This window comes from Anser brachyrhynchus (genome assembly GCF_964034855.1).
Source record: "Anser brachyrhynchus genome assembly, chromosome: 8".
NCBI lineage: Eukaryota > Metazoa > Chordata > Aves > Anseriformes > Anatidae > Anser > Anser brachyrhynchus.
Genome location: NC_137702.1, coordinates 24,988,953 through 25,008,261, shown reverse-complemented (window position 1 = coordinate 25,008,261; position 19,309 = coordinate 24,988,953). Strand labels below are relative to the sequence as shown.

At 33.7% G+C, this 19,309-nt stretch overlaps 1 protein-coding gene across 1 annotated transcript in view; it reads right to left on the bottom strand.

The window, feature by feature from the left end:
* LOC308198916 (uncharacterized protein) overlaps positions 1–19,309 on the bottom strand; it is an 802,411-nt gene that overhangs the window by 609,594 nt on the left and 173,508 nt on the right. Inside the window, exon 4 of the mRNA XM_080602160.1 lies at positions 1,268–1,376. The gene's annotated coding sequence lies outside the window, so the exon portion shown is untranslated. The remainder of the gene's footprint in view (positions 1–1,267; positions 1,377–19,309) is intronic.

Here is a 19,309-nt window from a genome sequence, read left to right as displayed (position 1 = left end):
CAGAAAGAAGAATTTCAGAAATCTTGAAATTGCAGTGTGACAAGAATCCCTTATCTCAGTTCAGCCCATAGTAAAGTGTGCTGAAGTGATGGATGAAAATTCACTTTCTGTATTTCCACGGTTAACATTCACAACATTCCCTATCAGAACTGAAACACATGCAGCTGTGCTCACATTGATTGAAACAGGACTAAATTGGAGAGTCCCATGGTAATAGCACACTGTTTAAAAATACATACATATGCATTTAAATACTTGCACTTTTTAAGCTACTTTAGGGCATTTAAGACAATAGAGAAGTTAACTATTTGATCCTCTGACAATTTTTTCCTAACACTTTTTTTTTTAATGTAAAACGTAATCTCTTGGTGAGACCCAGAGAAGAAAACAGTAGGCTATCTACAATGGTGAGTAGGTTTTCTCCTCCTTCGTCACAGCAGCAGTTAGCCACCTGAAGACCTGAACACACTCCTCTATTTTACACGTAGTCTAGATAATTTATTTCTCCAATCACGGATCTTACCAATGAATGATCTAGCACCAACCTAAATCTTCATCTTTGCCAAGTGACTCCATGTTATTTCTTCTTTACCTCTGTAATAGGACACTATGCATTTGTGCCTTTAATACTATTAATTGGAGAGATAACCTTTTTCTTTAGTGCCTCTGAGAAGCCTCTCAGGAGACTTTACTGACCAATTCAGAGTTTAATGGAGCCCGTCATACTGAAATCATTGTTTTTATTTTGCTACTATTCCTCCGTCCTATCCCAGGGATCATGACTTTTGCTATTGGACACTTGCTCTCATTTATAATTCCTTCAACCTTGACACTTTATACTATATACTTATCAGTCTTAATCAAATCTTCAAAATTCTATGCCTAATTACTTTCTTCTTTTTATGAATATATTATTTTAACACATTTAAGGAACTGTGTTCTGCTCCATCTCCTTACCAACATATTACTGAGCAATTAAATTTTCTAACAGCCAAAGTCCAGTGAGTGACAAAAGGTTACGAAAAAAAAAACCACCACTTGCCTAAAAAAACACACTTGCCATCTTTTTTTGAAAAAAGAGAGATGTTATTTTATCATTTCTAATATTACTTCGAATTTTGATATGAAACTATAAACTCACTGATTTTTTTATTTATTTATTTTAACTAAAAAGATGGAAAAACAACGTTAGCTGATGTTTGGCCAGGTCATCAACGTTATTGACTTTTCTTTTTAGAAACAGCATATTACAGAGAAAGACACTCACATTGTGGCCAGGTCTGTGTTGTTTCTCAGTATTTTGAGCAGGTTTATATCATAACACTAAGGTCTATTCGTGCTTCCAATAGCTCAGTAAACATTGTAGGAATCTGTTCCTGTACAAAAAAAAATAAATTAAAAAAAAAAAACTTTTACAACCCTTCACACAGCAGGAAGACATCAGATCTTCCAGATTTTAAAAAACAATAAATCTCATATGTACTTTCAAAATTAAATTTATATTCAAATATTTCATTGTTAACCCCTCACAAAAATGTTAAACAACCTTGTTGCAGAAGTTTGTTAACACACAAGTTTAGCAAGACTTCACTATCTCCCCAAATCTTTCTTCTATCCTAAAGGGTTTTTTTAAACCAATATTTATTTTTTAATTTAATCAATTAATTATTAATTTAATGAATCATTTAAATTAATAAATTTATATTTAAGTTGTGAAGGCTGTATGTTAGGACTCTGGGCTTCCACAATAATCATAGCCCTTCACGGCTTTTAGGTTGAAGTATCTCTACAGATTTTTGAAGTTTATTACTGTTACAGAAAATACATTGTTGGGTGCAAAAGCATGTCAAGAGTGTATTGCAAATATGAGTACACCATCCTAAAAGAACAATTTTGCAGACTTGCTTATAGCAGAAAAGTTAATTACATGAGCTTAAGTGCAAAGGAAAAGATGAGGAAAGGCTGCAAATTGATCTATCAGGTTTACTACTGTCAGCATAGTTTTAAAATAGTCTCATAATGGGAATTTTCAGTTGAAAAGTACAATCTGCCTGACTTGAAAGTTTGGCACTGAATGAAAATTTATTAGTGCCAATAAAGGGGAATGTGGGAATTGAAAGTCATTCATCATTGTAAAACTTCACCACAGACTAAACAGAGATAAAAGATTCTGTATAAGCGATAGTTTCCAGTATACTATCCTTTTGTAACTTGTCATATTGGAACATACAAAACGCTTATATGTTAAATAATTACTTCCAGAGAACCACCTATGATATTTCCCAAATTATACCCACCACAGAATAAAACTGTTCTGTAACTATGTCTTTAGTATATAAATACCCAGGATCCTTTACTGCGAATAAATTATTTTTAACATATAAATTTTAGAAAAAAAAAAAGTACTGAAAATAACTTGCATTAGTTCATATAGAAGAAAAACTACTTAACAAAAATAATGTATCTTAAGGCCCAAATCAGCTATTTCTAGTTGTTAATAAAACAAAGCAACACCCATTTTCCCATCAATTTTAGACTGCAGATGTCTAGTTTTGGAGGCAAATAGGATTTTTAGACAAACAATTTGAGAAAATGAGCTAGTTTTGTGCTAAGTTTCAGGTACTGGTGTTCAAACAATTATGGTGCCTTTCTATTGCTATATGTGGAAACATTTGTCATTGTTGGACAGCCGTCAAGAATGAAAAATGGAATTATATTAATCATATGTCTTTTCTTGTTACTGGCATGAGTTTGTAATACACCACAAAAGAAATCACCCAGAAAGTCCAGTGCGACATGATATGAATTATCATCCAATTATTCATTATGCTTTATATGAGCTAGTAAAAGGGAAAAAAATAAGACATAAGACACATTACTTAATGAACCTGAATTAAAATACATTTGAAAATTCACTAAGTATTTCTAGTGACATTAGGATTCCTTTAAAAAAAACAATTTTTTTTTTTGGATAAGACTTACTCTGATAACTTGGATTTTATTTTTATTTTAATTAGGTTATAAAAACTGGCTTGTCATAATATCTTCTGGATTCTCATCCTTTACTGTTTGACAAATAGAGTAGAAATACTAAATGACAAAAATTATTGTGGCTTTGGTATAAATCCTTCCTGAACACTACATTGAAAATAGAGCATTTAGGAAAATTCTACAATTTGCTGGTCAAAACAATATATGGTTGCCTATTAATTGTAGTTACCTGGGAAAAGTCAAGATTAATTTAAAGAGCAATATAATTATTTATAAGTGATTCCACATGTCTGGCTTGCTTTTTTTTTTTTAAAGTGTTCTTCTCAAGTACATATAGTACAGATATTTCATAAAATTAATACATACAGGATGATATGATGACATTCAGCAACATCCCTCGTCTTAGAAATTAATCATACAATGATATCCCTCAATACTAACAGCTTCCATACTACCTAGAGTTGACCCTGAGTCGGGATAGTAAAGTGTATTCATTCTAACAGCAGTCATTCTATAACCTAAAATATTTATCTGCAAACCTTAGTATTGTATAGCACACTGATACTGCATCATGTTTTAGCGAAGCAGCAAAAGCATAAACTTTGAGTTTGAAGTGTCTTCTTTCCTTAGGAACATGACAAAAAAAAAAAAAAACACATTTAAATCTCTGTTTGTCTGTTCACATTTAACGGTGACCATCTACTGCAAGATAGTTTCACCATGAAGACCAGTTTGACTCACTTCCTTCCATAAATTGAAGCCTTGTTTGAAACATAAGCTTCTCTTTTCGCTTCCTTGAACTATGTATTTTAGAGTATAATGCAGTTTAATTGTTCTGCTGCCATTTACAGGTGTTCATGTAGTTTATTATGTCAACATAAACAAGTGTTTTAGTTGAAGACTTATTTTTTTAATGACATCAGCAATTCAAGTATCCCAGTCCCAAAAGTAGCATAATGATTACAGTACAACCAAGTGGAGGAAAAACATGGTATAAAATAAGAAAATTTGAAAGTGTATTGTTGCTTTCTTACATTTTCGGTATAGTGCAAAACTATTTTGAAGTAGAAAATAGGCAACCAGTAATTACAAGCTTCTTTAACAAACAAACAAAAAAAAATGGTTTCCTTCTTTGTTTCTTCAGGTTTTAGGTGAGAGAAAAAAAAAAATATTTTCAAAAGGTAACAGTCTAACGTATTTAATTTTCTCATATGATACCAAAATTAAAGATTCTTTGGAAGCAGCAATTTTTCTCAAAGTTGCTTATACTGCTTTTGAGAACAGGACTTAAGGGCCTAATTCACCTAAAAATTTAATCACTTAACTGCTGTACCTGAAGTTGACTACACCCATAAAACAAAAGAATCAATAGCCTTACAATTCTATTGATTTCTTCCCAAAACAAATGAACACAACCTTTAGGCTCTGATTCACCAAAGTATTTAATTTGGACATACTTAAATCCTGCAAATCTATGGAAATTCAGCAAGTGTTCTGCTGCAGTTCATCTCTTTACTGTTTCACAATGTTCCTTACTCATGGTTTTTCCTCAGAGATAGAAGACACCCACAAGTCATAATATTGGTCAATAATACTCTAACAAGTATCTCATGGCCTTCGTCTTTGTTCACATATTTCCAACAGTTTTCCAACAGCAAATCACCACCTAATCAATATCAAATAAAAAAATAAAAATAAAAAAGATGTCTCTATTTAGAACATATTTAGAGAAGAACAGTGTACTACATATGATCATTTATATAAAATGAAAAAACACATAAATCACACAATTAGAAATGTATTTCCTTCGGAGAGGTCTTGACTCCTCAGTTTAAAATTATGTTGGTTGTAGAAAACTTATTTCTAGCACTCACATAAAATCTTCAAGTTTGGTTCCTTCACAACTGTAGTACTTTTGGTTGCAGATTTAGTTAGACAGCTCTAAAAACCTGAGGAATTGTTTTTGTCCTAACCAAAGGCTAACATAGAAAAATTAAGATTCACCTCAGCAGATTTTTTTTAAACCTTGTACTGATGATAAAATAGTACAAAACAGCAGCTTTGTCTCATACCAAATTCTCAGTTTATTAGTGGACTTAGGTAGTGCCAAGATAACTTGAATTTTAGAGGTATTCTGTACTGCAAAGAGTAATCGGGTCACATTGCACACTGAAAACCTGGGAGACCTTGTGTTACAGATTAACTAGTCAGTATTGTGATCAAGAAATACAGAAAGAAAAAAACAAACAAACAAAAAAAGAAACAAAAAAACAATCTCTTGTACCTAGAAATGTAGCTGTAAACATATACGTAACTGATAATTTCTAATGTAACTGCTACAAATTGAAAATTCAGAAATTAGGTTCTGATGAATTCTGAAGAATTCTCAAAGAAAAAAAAAACACATTTAGTAATAAAAATTTCTTAAGCCTCTCAAATTGTAATCATTGCAGAGTACTGATTGCACCATTTCCTAGGTAAGCAATCTAAGCATCTGAATTAACCTCATCAGGTTCCTCTGGTACCTGGTCATTGACTGTCTGAAGGATCTCCAGGAAAATCCAACCACATTTAGCCACTGAAAAAGCTGCTGCTTCTCTCCTCTTTTTCTCCCTCAATACCTATCAATAACTTAGCTTGCAAATGTGGAAGTTCTGTCCCAGAATTAGAGACACATTAAAACGTAACTGAGATCAGACTGAAGGCAGAGAAATCCTATGAGTGTAGAGGTACAAAAATGAGATCATCTACAGTTCTCATGACTTTTTCTGACAGCCAGGGCAAATTTTTTCTCTCAGGAACATTATTTCCAATACACAGATACAACTTCTCTTCTAATGAAAATAAAACCAGTGTTTTATCTAGAGATGGACACTAAACCGAATAGCTGGATAACCTGGTAGCATCAAAGATGCATTTACCATAGAACCACAACTTTTTCTTTTTTTTTTTTAAATAAATACATAATAAATAAATAAATACACAAATAAATATTACACCTCTAAAAAAAAAAATCTGAGAAGCTCCCTTCCCTTTCTACAGAGGTACACCAAACAGAAACAACAACAAAAAAATAATCAACCGTATCATATATTCATATTTACATTTCAAATTAACTATTTTAATTTTTTTTCTGAATAAGTAGAACCACAAGTGGGATAAACTGGTACAGTGAATTGATTGGTTGTGCAACAAAAGAGCATCCTGAGGGTTCCAGGTAATAGAATACATTAGCTACAAACAGCAAAGACAAGAGCGATGTTTGCATGGCCAGAAACAAAGCACTGCACAGATAGAGTTGGCCACAGATCTTCCCCTTACGCAAAAAAAAAAAGAATTGTTTTGATATCTCTTGTTTACCAGTAAGGGTCTTAATTAATGCTGAGTCCCATGTCTAGGCAGGTTTGAGAATGTACTGTGAGCCAGCCAAGAATTCATGCGTGCCATGCATCACTGCACTTTCAGTACAGGTCACTCAACTGTTGTAGCTTAAACATAACATTTTTCAGAAGATATTAAAACACCCACTTCTATTCTTCAGTAGTCTTTGGAACACACAATTTCGCTCCAAGTTGGGGAGAACAGAATTCACATGACAAATAGTACTCGCACAGCATAAGAATCAAAGCAATGGGGCGGAATTATTTTACCATCTCTCTCTAGCTCTTCGCAACTAGGAATAGGTATTTAACTCTTAGAATTTAACTAATTTAGAAATTGGGTAGAGCCCCCAGGCAGAATTTCACAACAAAAAAAGTTCTATTAAAGATAACAGAGCTGCAACAGGAAAATCTACATACCATCTAGGTTATCAACACAAACACAGACATTGAATCATCAGGCACTGCTACTAAAATAATGATATCCTCAATTCTTTGTTTACAGATTGTCTTTCTTTCCTTCAGGACTTGAGTAGAACATACACATTAGCATAAGTTATTATATTCCCCTCTGCTACTTCAACTCTGACGCTCTCTGGTACCTGTTTGAACTCTCATAGTGAAAGAGCAGTAATTTGTACCCCTTCAAAAAAGCATACAAAAACATATATATATATATATATAAAACTTCTGAAAGCAATTTTCACTGTAACTAGCTTTACAACAGTAATTCAATTGTTTAATAGCCCCTGCGAGTTAAGCAATCTCTCTAAAAAGTTCAGTGATTGCAAGTTGGGTGTAATTAGTAGTTATGGAATCAATCACATTTAACAGAAATTTATTTAAGTAGGAAGTTGGAATGGATCTGAATTTACACTACTGCTCTCAAACTAAGGAAATTCAGCCTTTTTTCTGATGGTAAGCAGTAAACACGCTACAGAACTATTGGACAGCTGAGCAATTCTGGTACATGGTAACACCACACATTCCATGTTGTTACTCACATTTGCACTTCCTCTCACTTCACCTGCCCATCTCTCTCCCAGGACTAAAGTCAGCAAATTTTAGAGGGAATTAGTTTTGCATTTCTTCTTTTAAAATGTAACATAACATCTGTCCAAAACAGCAGCTGAGGTACTTTGCACCTATGTAGGGCAGCTTCCTACACAGCCTGTGCAACTGCGTCTGGAGCCTTACTCTGTTGCTCCCAACCAGTACAGGGGCTGAGAATTAGGCCAGAGGAGTAAACAAAGCTTTCCCTTCATGTAATTTAAAGAATATGTATATGTATACACATATACAAATATATAACTGGCAGATTTCCTGCTTGTATTAAAGAAACATTTAATGCATTCTGTCATTGGAAGTGTACACTTACTAGAAGACATTCAAAGAAGTAAATGGAGGTTTTGCTCAAAGATTTAGTTAAAAAACAGTGGACTTGAAATCCTAGCTATAATTAAACAAATTGCATAGGGATTTTAAGTGTTTTTTTTTTTTGTAAGTATTAAAAAAGCATAAATACCATGCAAGAATATTTAAACCACCATAACTGTAAATAAGAGGTTTCCATTAGTATTAAATTTTATTCCAACTATTGTAGTTCCAGAATGAGAATGAGATTAAAAGCTTTATCTGGACAGTGCATTTTTCCAGAGGAGCTACATTCATATATGGCTAGCACGCATTATATTTAAAACTGCTATGCATTTTTGTGGTGCTCCTCACCACAGCTTTGATCTGTTGTGCTCTAGATGGTTGTGACATGGATAAAAAATATCAATACCTTGGCAGCAGTATCAACTGTAGAGATCATTAGAAGGGTTAGCTATTTATCTCCTATAATCCAGCAATTAGAGTGCTGAATGAGGTTTGGAAGTTGTTCAGTTTTCCCTACCCTGGAGTTAAGTTTTTACCTCTACATTGTTTTTATTTATATACAATTACCACCACCACCCATCTTAAATCATCTTAAATTGGTTCAAGGAGAGACAGCTATCTAAGAATAAATTAGCACTGATCTAAATTTGAAATCTGTATATCACTTTTTTTTTTTTTGTGAAGGCCACAAGCTGTAGTAGACTATTTTTTTTTTTATATTAAAAATTACAAACTACAAAAACCATCAGACTTTCAGCCAAAGAAAGCTAACTTTGAAAGGGGTTTGATTCCAATGAAACACTCTAGACTTAATTGACTACACATGAGACATACACAAATCTTTTGTTCATTTTTCTTTGTTTATTGTTTTGTTTTCCTGAAGGCCTACAAAATATTTCCATCGGGTGCCTGATAAAAAGATAACTAGGGGGAAATATTTCACCAGAAAAGAGTTTTGGCAGTTTTGCCAGTTTAAGAAACTGTCTTTCCTTACCCACAGATACCAATTCTGCAGTTCCTCATCCTGTTCTAATAGAACAGTTTGTAAGGCTGAATTGCAAATCAAATCAGAGGTCAGATTTTTTATTTTATTTTTATTTTTTTCTTAAGAGACACTATTTTATATCCATAGGCTCATAGACATCCTGATTCAGTCCCTGCCAGATCTACACAGAGCACTTGTGTTCACCTACCCACAAAACAGTGCACCATACAGAGGCAGGAACAGACAGGTGAGAAGAGGAACTGTGTAAGCCAGAAACGCCGTGTGACTGAACAGCAGCCTTTCAGTACTAGCTTCCTTGGCCAGGGGTGTCTACCGATGAACTGTTCAAGAATGAAGAGTTTTTACAGTCCTTTAAACAAGGACAGACACATAACACATCTTTCATTTACCTCAATCCCAGCTTTGGATCCAAATACCAGTTACTGTACACCACAGCAAAGGCTTTGGGCTGATCCGGGATTGAAAATGGCAAGCACAATACAAGGCATGCTCAATGAAAGGATGAATGAAGGACATTGCAATGCTGATTTCAAGCTGCCGGGCAGCCAGCTACAGCATGAAACATTTATATCACCTCTGGGAAAGAAAAAACACTATTTTACAGCAAAATACAAAAAATACCATGTCCAGATCTTTCCTTAACGTTTTGGTAGATTTCTGATAAAGAGTGATCAGAAACATCTTTTAAACCATGGGATCGAGAGACAATTGCTTATTCACTGTAGCAGTAAGGCAAGTCTCTAGAAAGAAACAGAGGCATGCTGGCATAGTCAACAAAGCAAATTCTATTTTAAAGAGAATTTTCTGCCAACTTTTTTTCCACATCAAAACATATTCCTGGTAGAGCATAAAAGCAATGTCAGCTAGAGGATGCTATTATTCAGAAGGAGAATTTTTCATTTCTACAAGTGGAGAGAATTGAGCATCATTTAATGAATCTCTGGTATTGAATCACTCTGAGAAATTCTAGTGCATCTTAATGAGTTCCTAAGGCTATCAACCTCACGTATGAAGTCAGAGATAGCAAATGAATTATATAAACTGTGATCTGTGAAGGGGTATTTGAACCCAAAGTAAATGAGTGCTATGCTAGGCTGAATTTTGGTTGCACAGAACTGGAAAAGTTGTAATAGCCACCATCTGCTCATGCAAAGCATGAAGGCAGATATAAGAAATGAGCAGAAGGGTCTTGTTGAGCAGCCTGAGAAGGATGGCCCAAGAAGGTTACACTTGGGTTTAGCAGGAAGATGACAATGGTTCGACATCAGTAGAAGAAATGTGGCATTTAAATCACAGAGAATACAGAGAGAAAAAGATGACAAAGCCATTTAACTTATTTTCTTACTTAAAATGGAAACATGGGTGGAAAAAAGAGGGAGGGATGTGCCCACCTCCCCAAAAGGCTTATGAAGAAAGAAAAAATAGCCATGTCCAATATGAGTTTTTGAGATTAAGAATAGAATGGAGAAGACTAAAGAATTAACAAAATAGCTGCCCCATAATATATTACACAGAAAAGGGTCCAACTCCTCTCACGTCTCACTTTGGCTCCCAGACTTGAAAAATTTAGTTAGTTTTCTGTTTTTCTGAGCAAAACTAAGCTGTAAACCAAGATAAACATGACTTCATGCTTTCTTGCTACACATTTTCATGGCTCTTCACATATCCTCTTGATAGCAGTCCACAGCAGCTATTTCATGACACAGAAATTGTACCCAGTAAGAATGGGTTAATGGTAGAATGAAAAGTTGCAGGGACAGAGGCAAGGGGAAATTCACAGAAGTAGATTGATGATAGAGCCCTCAAGCAAACAGAAGCTGCTACTAGAAGTCATACTCACAGTTGCACAAAGCATTTATTGCAGTGCAACTGTGCATGTCTGACTAGAAGCAAAGGTACACAGCTCAGCTAGTATGAGAAAATGAGTGCTGCTCCCTCGTGCATTGATTACACCATTCATATCTGCAGACACAAAAATTTGACACAAAAGAATCCCCATACCTATCATGGCTCTAGAGGCAGAGAATAAACAGCCTTTGAGAAGGCTCAGTTTTCTTTACAGATTTTGAAATAAACTCTCTGTGCATTGAAATAGTTGTGTGCAAGCACATGGTCTGCTTCTGTAGTTGTGTGATCAGCATCTCCCTGATGTTGCAGGCCTCTTATAACCCATATTGAATCTAACTGCTCTAGAGTCCTTCCTGTCATTAAAAAAAGAATATTTTTTAAAAATTAACCTTCTCTAGAAGGTAAAAATATTTATATCAAGGTAAAAAAATTAATTTGAGGTTAACTTCTAGACTGCATTACTTACCTGAAATCAAACTATCTGTGCAACACAATTTAAACAGAATCAGTAATTTCAATTTCTCTAGACTTTTTCCTGTATATCATTATATATACTAAAAAATCCTAAAATTAGGATATACTCCTGAAGAGCACCACTTATGAGTTGGAGCAGCTCACAAGTCACCTAGGAACTGAAACTTTCTAAAATCTCAGATATAAAACCATTCACACTTTCTGTTAATTGCAAGTATGCATGTGACCCTAAAGGAGGTGAAAGGCTACAGACCCCAGAACAGCTCTGCAACTTATTTTTAAGTATTTTTGTTCCTCTTTCTTAAAGACAGAAATAGGCCCCAATGCGTTTAAGTAACCAGACATGAGCTGTATCTTCTTACAGGAACAGTCCTTCATACAGCATTAAATGGGACACTACATGGAAGGAAAGGAGATTATATCTGCAAGCATCTGGAGGTGTTCAAACTCTAATCTCACAATTTCAAATAATCTCGAATCATGGTTGCCTGAATCCTTGTATTTTTTTTCCTCTTGGCCACAGCCCAAAGCCAACTTCTTTGCCAGGAAATCATTTACTTGTTATACATTACTCAAACTAGATGATGTAATAACCACCTCTGGCCTTAAAATAAACTCTATGAAAAAGATCTGATGATTTTTGTTACCAATATTTTGCTGAGTGCTGAAACAAAGTTTTAACTTCAATTTTCATTTTCCAGTGTCAAGAGTGGACAAGAAAGAACTATCTTCCTGTATTTTTCAGAATCTCTGAAGTTACGCACAGGTAGAATATTAATGGGTAGCTTTTAATAAGAAGAAAGTAGAAGAAAAACTATGAAAAAGTAGCTTTCCTCAAGTGGTTCAACAGTCTTATAGACACATACATGTACAAAAGCAGAGGCATCAAAGACAGACTGAAGTTATCAGCAGCCAAATACCCAGCTACAGATTGCAGATCATTCCTGAAAGTAGGTGATAAAGGGAGCCTTTTTAAAATTAAATGGCCAGAATATATTTGAAAATATTCACAACTTTCATTTTATTACTTAGGTTACTGACTGCTGAGAAAGTATATTTTGGTTTTAGTTGCAAAAAGAATGTCTATCGTTATTATATAATTTAAAAAAAAAATAAAGCACTAAAATTTATCACCTTTTGTTGAATTTTTGTATAGTTCCCTTTCTCTGAGTTTCAATGTAATAAGTATTTAGCAATTAAAGGTCAACAGTTTGTAGATTTTAACTACTACTACTTACTTTTACTTACTACTTTTAAAGGTCATATAAGAGGCATTTTATTTGTGAACACTAGCAAAACAGATGCCTTCCTCAAAATGGCTTTTCAGTTTTTCCTTCAAAGCTTACAAAGGCTAGCATTCCCAAGAATATATTCCTTTTACTTAGAACTCTACTAGTTTTATAAATTTATAAATTTATATAGTTCTACTCACATGTTCCACTATTTAATACAATTTATCCTGAATCTAAAAATCCCATTCTCTGTGCATGTGTGCACATGAATTTGCAAAAAAAAAAAAAAAAAAAAAAACAAAAACGAAGTCCCACTTAGCATGCAGATAATGACAATGATTAAATACTTATAGAATCCACTAGATCTATATATAGCAGAACTCTGCTTGTTGTGGAGTATGCCTCCTCAATCACCCTTGGTTAATTAAATCCAGTCCCATTTACCAGCTCCAAACTTGTACATAAGCATGTACATCATTAACAGTTATTAACAATAACACTACAGATATTTATTCATTTTTGAATAACTACTATACATTACGTTGCATTTTCAAATTAAATGGACAACTAAAAAAATATATGTAGGCATGTAGTGAATTTAAAGTTCTCATCACTGATGCTGCAGAATTTGGTGTTCAAAATGAAAGAATATTTATTTCAGCATACTACTGAAAAAAGTAAATATAATCCTTCATTGCTGAAGGGAGTTCTACAGGATTTGGTGGTAATGAGTTCAAACTAGGTCTTTTTTGTTTTTCACCAATACATGTGTGTGTGCTTGCACACCTGTGTGTATAATTGCACTGACATATGACATCTATAAACAAGTATACCTTGTAAAGGGAGAAACTGTAAGACACTTGCACGTGTTTTATACCTGTATACACACACTCACAGCAACCCCCCCCCCCTTTTCTCAGCTATCTCAATGTCAATTTAAATAAGCAAATACCATGTGCAGTGTAGCTAATCCTGAGTATTTAAAGAATTTAAACTGTTGCCTTATCTCCTCTGTTTTAATGAGGTTGAAGTGTTATAAGCTCTTCATTTTTCTTAGGATTTAACCCTGGCTTTTACTGGAAAGAAAGAAAGCAGTCTTCAGTAGATTAAGGTTAAGATTAGCATAGACAAAACTAAATATTATTTCTACTGTCACTGCAAATACCAGTTCAACTGGAATGCCTTCCAAACCAGGGACCAAGGCACACCTACTTAATATGGATTACAAGCTACATACACCATATGAGATAATTACCTATGCAAAAAAGGAAATTAGTGTGCCAAAGGGAAAGATCTAGTCATCAACAAGTCTACAGGAATTTAACACCCATGGAGGACATCAGAAGGGAACTGAAAAATGAAAAAGGCTCTCAAGAAGCTACATTTGAATAATTCTTGGGTTTGCATGGTGTAAGGCACAACCACAAGATACACACACAATACAAACGTATATACGATATACAACTACAACAAACATATGCATCTTTCTCTGGACTAGATGCTACCACCACCAGCAATAGACCTTAGTAATAAAAATGGCTCTTAAACAAAAACATTACATTTCTTAGGCAGTTGACTTTCAAAAATATGCCTATGTTTCTATAAGAATATTTTCCATTCCAAAACTTAAAGTATAAATGATTACCTGAAAATTCCTTCTGTTTAGACTGTGTTATAAGAGTTATAAGGTTTCATTTTTAGGTAGTCCTCCTTGGAGACAGGAGTTGACTCAATGATCTTTGTGGCTCCCTTCCAACTTGGGATATTCTGATTCTATGAGTTGGCCTTTCTAAACAGGAAAATATTTTCATTCCTTAGTCTGCTAAAAGGAGCTCTTCTGCTTTGCATTCAATTCTAGAATTTAAATGCCTTCATTTAAATTAAGGGCTTAATTTCTAAGCTTTCTGTAGTAATAACTATGCTAGTAAATCTGTTTCGAACACCAGAAATTGTATACACATTCCAAAGATAATTCAACACTGTAAAGATGTTTTTCCTTTACCCCATCTTGAAGTCAAACCAGGGCTGTGCCAATATGCAAAATGCACTAGAACTAGGCAAGAAAAAAAGATGCTATTTCATTGTCTATATACTTTTTTTCTTAAAACTTGGTGTGAATTCAGCTCACCAACATCTAAATGATGTTTCTGCTAACATTCCAGTTATTTGCTGTTTAATAAGCAGATTACTTAGGAAATCTAAAATCAGTATTATGTTAGGAGAAATCATGAAAATTTTAATGAAGAGGGACACAACAGAGCAGAGATACTGACAGTTTCAAATTGAATAATGATTTTTTTATTGGCTAAAATTCCCATCTGAGATATTTCCACCAACGCTTGCCACTCCTATTTTCAGCAACTTTCACATCTTTATTTTTGTTTGTGAACATTTTGCCAAATTTGTTTAACAATATGTATTAAACTTGGGAAACATTATGCTTCTATTGAAAATAAGATAAAAAAATCAAGGATATAAACAACCTAATTCTATTTCATCAGTGTACTTCAAGACTTTATCAAACAGACATCCATCAGAGGACCAAACAACTTAAAGCTAACCTTTCTTGCACCCTGGCAGACACCAGTGAGGATCCAAGCCACCTAACGGCTGACAAATGCCTACCACTGCTTTTCTTCTTTGCTCTAAATATCTCATCTTTGACAAAACTACGTGTCACATCACCTTTCATGCAATATCTGTGATTTGGTGTGCATTTGTTTTTTAAACTATGCTATCAGGCTCCAATTACACCCTAAATATTTTTTGTTCAAGCTTGTTTTCCGTAACAAGAGTTATTACTCCATCTCCAAAGTAAAGGACAGTGGGGTACTATGAAATTGTAACTCTTTAATGGCTAGCTAGAAACTGGATTAAAAACTCTCATCAAGCACCGTCAATATGTTAGATAGTGTTTATCAGATACAATCAGTTGTTCATTCTATTTTATCAAACAACAAATAAATCAAGGATCTGTGTTGAGATGCCTCATTTGGAAAGACAGACCTCTGTAAATATTAGATCAACAAGTTTATCCTAAACACCAAAGAATTTTCCAAGTAGGAATCTTCATTTTCCAGTGAAGTTAAAAGAGACATCTTCAAGATTCTGGTCAAATGAACTAACTGTTACATAAAACTAAAAAGTTATGGGCAGTGTAGTATCTGATAGTTAAGAGAGGCAGCTAAATTTTCTACCTAAACATTTTTTTCCACAATGGGGGTATCATTTCTTTTTTGACCACAGCCTTTAATCCTCTCCTTTTATTTAAAACAAGATTTTACAGAAATAGGATTTATTATTTGTATTTCAGTTTTTGCCATACTTATTTACATAGAGGTTATTCCTAAAGAGAGACAACATTTGTTGTAAGTTCAAAAACAGTCCAAACTATGTTGTTTTATATCAGCATTAAATTTAAATCTGAGATTTTAATAATTTCACCAAATCAGCATTTTCATTTTTCCACCCCATACACATTTCCATATACAATTTTAGCATCAGATAGGTCATTACAAAGCAGAAGATTGGTAATTTTTGACACAAGTCAGGTAATCAATATTTTAAAATATAGGTCACACTTTGTTGTTGTTTTGTTTGTTTTTTAAAGTCAGAAAATGAACAAGTACTACATTTCACTCCTCAACATGAATAAACATAAGTAATTTATAGTATGGTTAAAAACCTCAGCAAAAACACCTGAACCCAATATACAGACATGGAATACAACTCTACTTAGGAACCGGTAACATATATAGTAATTAGCTGCTTCTCTGAAAATTTATTCAAGTTGTTCTCTGTAATAAAATCTGTATGGCTAGGTCAAAGACTTACAGGAAGGAGTGTCACTTGCTTTGCTCTATATGTTTTTAACACATATGTATGCCAAATGATTGCAAACAAATTGCTATTCTGAATGAATACAGGTTTGGACTTCGTATACATAGCTATGTGTAGAAGTCAGTATGACTTTTTTTTCCCCCCCCTCTTAACACTATGCGAGTTCTCAGTACTTCTTCAAAACTGAAGTAGATTTTACTCTGTGCTATTTTTTATTAATTGATGCAAATCTTTCTTTTTTTTTTTAAGATATCTGAGAAAACCTTTCTGAAGTTGAACTCCATGAAATAGATTTATTCTTCAACTTTGCCAGCTTATTTATCATTAGCCATGCTATAGATTATACTAGTGAATTCCTAATTGAATTAGATTGATTAAAAACATGCTAAGACTATCATGAAAATGCACATGAAAGTAATGGTGAACAGCAACTGTTCACTGTCAAACTATCAGGTAAGTACAGTTAAGCAAAACAAAGGACATGTGATGCACAAATCTGCATGAAAACAAATTAGCGAAGAAATTTCTCAACATTTACAGATTAGAAAACCCGACTACCCTGGGCCTTACAAAAACAATCTGATAAGAACAAAATTTACTATCCCAAGTTTGTTTTCAGAGTAAAGCCTTATTTTTTAGTATTAAAATACAAACAAAGGACCTTAGAAATATCTATTTGCTACATCTATACACTTTTCTCAATTTGCCATTGCTAATAACAAAGGAAAGATGATTACAAGAACACATCATGACAACAAATCACAGATATAAAGAAAAGAAATGCATACAGTCCTCTCCTATTTATTTATATTCTATTTAGTAATAAAAAGTAATCCTGAAATAAGGCTATTAAGCTTGGGAAAAAGAAGCCTTTGATACTATAGTCAGGAGCTGTCCTGTAACACATGGGGCATATTTTATGAACCAGCTATCAGCTTATTCTAAAATTTAAAACACAAAATTATGTGGAACAAGCATAAGTAATATAGATAAAAACATAACGTGGCTATAACACAAAGATTATACATCTGCCCTACATAACAAATGAATGTCTAAGGTCTTAATTTGGGAAAGCCTCACCCAGGTAATTATACTAGAAATTGGTTCCGTTACTAAGGAAAAAACAACAGTATACCAGCTCTGTGAGAAACAGGATGCCTAGCAGCTTTGAAAATAGACTCTCTACTTGTTTTTTTGTTTGTTTATTTTGTTTTTTCCCACTTCTTTGTCACCTGGAACTCTACTTTACAAGGAAAACCTACCTATGCAGTGACTTCACATGTGCTCACAGAGCCCTGAAAGCACTCAATATCACGAACAATTCCATTAATCTAATGAAATCATCAATATTCTTAAAATTAGGTCCATGCTTCAAGTATTCTGATGACTGGAGCTTAATCCAAAGCCCATGAAACGCAACAGGAGTTTTCGATTTCATTTCGGCAAGTTCAGGATTCAAAGTTCTTTGGATTTAAAGTGCTCTCATCAAATAGTTTTGAATGTTTCTTGACAAAATGGATGTACACTGCATCTTTTTTCATGTTTATTGATTTTGCTTTCGTTTACCAAAAGTTTCAGGTTGGATAATCACATTCTACATTTATGGCAGGAATTCCCACTGGAAATGCAAAGTTAAAACTTTGACAGGGTTTTGTTTGCTTTATATAAAGAAAATAAACAAACGAAACAAAATTGATACAGTATCCTCATTATCTGTGAATTGGCAAACACTCAAGCTCAATGTTAAACCATTTAACATTAGACCTTTTTGTATATGATAAATTCAAGCTGTTCTCCCTTAAATCTACCTTTTATATAATGAAGAAAATTGCTAGTCAACCATTTAAGAATAGATTAAAATCTATCGCATTGAATTCTGCCTGAAAACAGAAGGACGTTTTCCTTAAAATGGTTTAAAAGTTTTTCCCCCACCTTGTATTGTTTTTAGTATTGACATTTATATCTAATAAAGATAGAAAGGGACAGAACGGGGGTACTGAAACACTCATCTTGAAGCAACCCATTTTTGGTATTCATCTTCCTGCATTTAACACCATGAATCAGTGATACCAGCTTATCTCACAAAGAGAATATTTTAAAATAAAATAGTACAGTTGTATTCTTTATAATTTGATTTGCCATTGATTTTAGATATTTAAGATTCTGTTATACTTGATATCTTTATAATAAAGCTTTATAATAATAATGTTCTACACCTTTCAATATACGTAAAGTCTTTTCTTCTGATTCAAGTCAACATTGCACTACCCATAAGCAACATCAAAAGAATCCAGCTTAGAACTATATGATTCACACAAAATCTTGTGCTGCAAAACAAATCCATTTTCTAATCAGTACATCTCCATTGTGCTACCACTGGCAGGGGAAGGGGGCTTTTCATTTCTATTTTTTCTTTTAAACCACAAACTGACAAGGTGTGCTTACAATTGATTTCTCTTTCAAGTTGTTTGCTGAATGGCGCAACTTTTTAATGATAACCTACAAAAGTGTCATTTCTGTCATTATTTTTTTCTAAAGTTCAGTTCATCTAATGCCTTTTCTAGAAGGCCTGCTCCTATTAAAGAGAATAGCAAAACTCTCAATATCACTGGAGCTAGAATCAGATCTGATATGTTGCTGAAGCAGGGGGGGTATTAGGATCAACTTAATGAGACCTTCCTTGAAAGAAAGTGAGAAAAATTCTGTACGTATATGAATGTCTTCCTTCCTGAAATAGAAAAATAATGAATTTCATATACTGGAAATTTTAAGGCTTATTCTTATTTACATGTTTCAAGCTCCTCCTGTTAAAAAAAATTTGTAGTGCATCGAACACCTTAAAATACACCCACTGTTTCTGCAACTCAGAAGTTTAGCAGAGGGCATACTGGTTTGGGGGGATTTGTTATTATGAACAAAGAATAAATTAGCCCATCATGTTAATATTACAAGCAGATCACAAACAGATCAATGTGAAACAGATATCACATTTTACATTTCAATTCTGACATGTAGATAGTCTGTTTTCTACACTATTAGGCTGCTCAGCGGCTTTCTAATGAATGTCTAGTATTTCACAGTCTCGGTAAACAAAATGGATGGCGTTTTGGTTGCAGTCTCTGCAGGGGAGGAGTGAGGGAAGGGTGGTGGTGTTATTT